Source organism: Arachis stenosperma, chromosome 6 (genome assembly GCF_014773155.1).
Source record: "Arachis stenosperma cultivar V10309 chromosome 6, arast.V10309.gnm1.PFL2, whole genome shotgun sequence".
In the NCBI taxonomy this organism is placed as follows: Eukaryota; Viridiplantae; Streptophyta; class Magnoliopsida; order Fabales; family Fabaceae; genus Arachis; species Arachis stenosperma.
In genome coordinates, this window is record NC_080382.1 from 54,689,357 (window position 1) to 54,694,985 (window position 5,629).

The window sequence follows — 5,629 nt, forward strand, 5'->3', positions numbered from 1 at the left end:
GTCTCTCTGCTTTCCTACTGTCTTCATCAAATCCTTCTTACTCCTTTCCATGGCAAGCTTATGCAAGGGTTTCACCGTTGTCAGTGGCTACCTCCCATCCTCTCAGTGGAAATGTTCAACGCACCCTGTCACGGCACGGCTATCCATCTGTCGGTTCTCGATCAGGCCGGAATAGAATCCAGTGATTCTTTTGCGTCTGTCACTAACGCCCTGCCTTCAGGAGTTTGAAGCACGTCACAGTCATTCAATCATTGAATCCTACTCAGAATACCACAGACAAGGTTAGACCTTCCGGATTCTCTTGAATGCCGCCATCAGTTCTAGCCTATACCACAAAGACTCTGATCTCACGGAATGGCTGGCTCAGTTGTCAGGCGAGCACTCGGTTGTCAGGCGATCAACCATGCATCGTGTATCAGGAATCCAAGAGATATTCACCCAATCTAAGGTAGAACGGAGGTGGTTGTCAGGCACACGTTCATAGGTGAGAATGATGATGAGTGTCACGGATCATCACATTCATCAAGTTGAAGAACAAGTGATATCTTAGAACAAGAACAAGCGGAATTGAATAGAAGAACAATAGTAATTGCATTAATACTTCGAGGTACAGCAGAGCTCCACACCTTAATCTATGGTGTGTAGAAACTCCACCGTTGAAAATACATAAGAACAAGGTCTAGGCATGGCCGAATGGCCAGCCTCCCAAAGAGGGTTCAATCATAAAAACATGATCAAAAGATGAAAATACAATAGTAAAAGGTCCTATTTATAGGAAACTAGTGGCTTAAGGTTTACAAGGATGAGTAAATGACATAAAAATCAACTTCCGGGCCCACTTGGTGTGTGCTTGGGCTGAGCAATGAAGCATTTTCGTGTAGAGACTCTTCTTGGAGTTAAACGCCAGCTTTTGTGCCAGTTTGGGCGTTTAACTCCCATTTTGGTGCCAGTTCCGGCGTTTAACGCTGGAATTTCTGAAGGTGACTTTGAACGCCGCTTTGGGCCATCAAATCTTGGGCAAAGTATGGACTATCATATATTGCTGGAAAGCCCAGGATGTCTACTTTCCAACGCCGTTGAGAGCGCCAATTGGGCTTCTGTAGCTCCAGAAAATCCACTTCGAGTGCAGGGAGGTCAGAATCTAACAGCATCTACAGTCCTTTTTAGTCTCTGAATCAGATTTTTGCTCAGGTCCCTCAATTTCAGCCAGAAAATACCTGAAATCACAGAAAAACACACAAACTCATAGTAAAGTCCAGAAAAGTGAATTTTAACTAAAAACTAATAAAAATATACTAAAAACTAAACCAAATATACTAAAAACATACTAAAAACAATGCCAAAAAGCGTACAAATTATCCGCTCATCAATGAACATGTTACGAATCCTCATCTTTCAACTTCAATCTAAAAAATTTCTTAATCCTAAAAATCTTTTTCTATTTCTTTCAAAATCTTTGTCAAAACTCATATATCTTTTTAATTTCTTTTCAAATCTTTTCCAAAAACTCATCTATCTTTTTAAATTCTTTTCAAATCTTTTTCAACTCATCACACTATCTTTTCAAAATTAGATTTATCTTTTTTTTTCAAATCTCTCTCTTATCTTTTCAATTTTAAAATACATCTTTTACATATCATAACTATCTTTTTATGAATCATATCTTTTATCATATCTTTTTCAAATTTTTTGAACCCACCCCTTTCCCTTTTAAATTGACATTCGGCCATCCCCTCTCCTCTGCCATTTGAAATTGTCTCTCCTTCTCTTCCAATCCTTTCCTTTCTTTTGCTTAAGGACAAGCAAATCTCTAAGTTTGGTGTGCTTTTCGTGATCACTGAGCCAAGACTCACCAAGATCATGGTTCCTAAGGGAAAACAAACCACCTCAAGAGGAAAGAAGGAGAATATTCCAAAACCACATTGGAATCAAGAGAGGTTCTTAACCAAAGAACATGCAGACCATTATTACAAAATAATGGGTCTGAGGTCAGTGATCCCGGAAGGTAAATTTGATTTAAAAGAAGATGAATATCCGGAGATCCAAGAACAGATTCGAAACAGAGGCTGGGAAATCCTAGCTAATCCTGAGACAAAGGTTGGAAGAAACATGGTTCAGGAATTCTACTCAAATCTGTGGCAAACAGATAAACAAAGAATCTCTGGAACCGCCTTCTATACCTTCCGAACTATGGTCAGGGGGAGGATTATCTACTTCAACCAAGAGAGATCTTCAAGCTGCCTCAACTACAAGATGACCCGAAATCCTTTAACAGGAGATTTGTGAATCAAGATAAGCTCTTGGACCAAGTTCTGGAGGACATATGCATCCCTGGAGCCAAGTGGGTAACCAACACAAAGAATGTTCCAATTCAACTCAAGAGAGAGGATCTTAAACCAGTTGCTAGAGGCTGGCTGGATTTTATTAGGCGTTCCATACTACCCACCAGCAACCGCTCTGAGGTCATTGTTAAAAGAGCAGTGATGATCCATTGCATTATGATGGGAAATGAAGTGGAAGTTCATCATCTGATTGCTTGTGAGCTTTATACAATTGCAAACAAGAACTCCACTAAAGCCAAATTGGCCTACCCAAGCTTGACTTCTCTGCTATGTAAAAATGCTAGAGTAAGAATGGAGTATATGAGTATATCTCAGTTGATCTTCCAATCACAAAAAAGTCAATGGAAGGGCAACAAGTGTAAGACATTCCCATCAAAAGGAGGGCGCAAGAGTTCCTCCCAAAAATCCCACAGATTGACTATTGAAACCGCTTAGAAGCATCCATTACCAAGCTGCAAGAAGCTACGGATCAAATGAAAGAAGAACAGCAAAATCAAAATAGCATGCTCTGCAAGCTGCTTAAGGAACAATAGAAGCAAGGGCGTGAACTGCAGGAGCTGAAGCGCCAGAAGCTACCTCTTGAAGGCCCAGACACCCCACAGAATGAAGGAGCATCCACCTCCCAAAATAAAGGTTGTTGAGTCCTAATCTTAACTTTGAGATAACTCTGCTATTAGAAATTTATTTTTAGAGTCATAGGAATAAGAGTAATTAATGTCTTTATTTTTCGTTTTTAATTTTATCCCGAAGTAAGCTATAATTTATTTTTCTCATCATCATTAAACATGAATAAAATAGCAGATTTTTAGAATAAGGAAGCAATTTTATTTTCGAGTTCTTAATAAGAAAAATTCAAATTATTTTTATGTGGTGACAATACTTTTTGTTCTCTGAATGAATGCTTGTACAGTGCATAAATTTTAATAGTGAAGTTTATGAATGTTAAAATTATTGGCTCTTGAAAGAATGATGAAAAAAGAGAAATGTTGTTGATAATCTGAAAAATCATAGAATTGATTCTTAAAGCAAGAGAAAGCAGTGAAGAACAAATCGAAAAAAATATATAAAAGAAAGAAAAAGAAGAAAGCAAGCAGAAAAAACCAATAGCCCTTTAAACTAAAAGGCAAGGGTGAAGAGGATCCAAGGCTTTGAGCATCAATGGATAGGAGGGCCTACATGCATAAAATCCTGGCCTAAGCAGCTGAATCAAGTTGTCCCTAACCATGTGCTTGTGGCATGCAGGTCCAAGTAAAAAACTTGAGACTGAGTGGTTAAAATCGTGATCCAACGCAAACAGAGTGTGCTTAAGAACTCTGGACACCTCTAACTGGGGACTTTAGCAAAGTTGAGTCACAATCTGAAAAGGTTCACTCATTTATATGTCTGTGGCATTTATGTATCCGGTGGTAATATTGGAAAACATAATGCTTAGGGCCACGGCCAAGACTCAACAAGTAGCTGTGTTCAATAATCAACATGCTAAACTAGGAGAATCAATAACACTACTTGAATTCTAAGTTCCGATAGATGCCGGTCATTCAGAACTTCAAAGGATAAATGGAGATGCCAAAACTATTCAGAAGTAAAAAGCACCTAGTCTCGCTCATCTAATTAGAATTTGAACTTCATGTACACTCTGAGATGCTATTGCCTCTTGATCTTCTTTTTTTAGCCTATTTCATTCATCTAGTTGCTTGAGGACAAGCAACAGTTTAAGTTTGATGTTGTGATGAGCGGATATTTTATACACTTTTTGGGGGTATTTTCATATAGTTTTTAGTAGGATTTAGCCACTTTTTAGTATATTTTTATTAGTTTTTGTGCAAAAATCATATTTCTGGACTTTAGTAAGAGTTTTTATGTTTTTCTATGATTTCAGGTATTTTCTGGCTGAAATTGAGGGACCTGAGCAAAAATCTTATTCAGAGGCTGAAAAAGGACTACAGATGCTGTTGGATTCTGACCTCCCTGCACTCGAAGTAGATTTTCTGGAGCTACAAAACTCCAAATGGCGCGCTCCAATTGCGTTGGAAAGTAGACATCTGGGGCTTTCCAACAATATATAATAGTTCATAGTTTACGTGAGTTTTGAGGACGTAAAATGGCGTCAAAACGCCAGCTCTCTACCCTTTTCTGGCGTCAAAACACCAGAACTGGCATAAAAGTTGGATTTAAATGCCCAAACTGGCACCAAAGCTAGCATCAGGAATAGCCTATGCACGTGAAAGCTCCAATGCTCAGCCCCAGCACACACCAAGTGGGCCCTAGAAGTGGATTTCTGCACCACCTATCTTAGTTTACTCATTTTCTATAAACCTAGGTTATTAGTTGAGTATAAAAACTATGTTTAGAGATTTATTTTGTACCTCATGACATTTTCACATTTTACATTGTATCATACGGCATGAGTTTCTAAACTCCATTGTTGGGGGTGAGGAGCACTGCTGTGTCTCGATGAATTAATGCAATTACCACTGTTTTCTATTCAATCACGCTTGTTTCCATTCTAAGATATTCATTCACACTTAAACATGATGAATGTGATGATCCGTGACACTCATCACCATTCTCAACTTATGAACGCGTACCTGACAACCACCTCCGTTCTATCTTAGATTGAATGTGTATCTCTTGGGTTCCTGGTTCACGAATTTGAGTACCTCTCCTGACAATAGAGTGTTCAAGCTTGTGCATCCAGAGTCTTCGTGGTATAAGCTAGAATTATTGGCGGCCATTCTTGAGATCCAGAAAGTCTAAACCTTGTCTGTGGTATTCTGAGTAAGATCTGGGAGGGGATGACTGTGACGAGCTTCAAACTCGTGAGTGTTGGGCATAGTGACAGACGCAAAAGGATCATTGGATTCTATTCCAACATGATCGAGAACCGACAGATGATTAGCCGTGCGGTGATAGCGCACATGGACCATTTTCACTGAGAGGATGGGAAGTAGCCATTGACAACAGTGACACCCTATATACAGCTTGCCATGGAAGGAGTCTTGCATGCGTGAAGAAGAAGATAGTAGGAAAGCAGAGATTTAGAGACATTGCATCTCCAAAACTCCAACCTATTTAACGTGAGCGGAAATTGGCAAATTAAGAATTAATTGGAAAGATAGCGTTGTGAGTACAGTTCTTAACCAGCAAAAATCCACTCGTCCATTTAAAAAAAGGGTTGTCACAAATTTTAGAAATAAAATACTGGAGTATGAGTCCCAGGTTGTCTCCCAATGAGTTGCAGGAAGAAGTGCTATTTTTATCAATCAGAGGTTTTCAAAAGGGGTTTT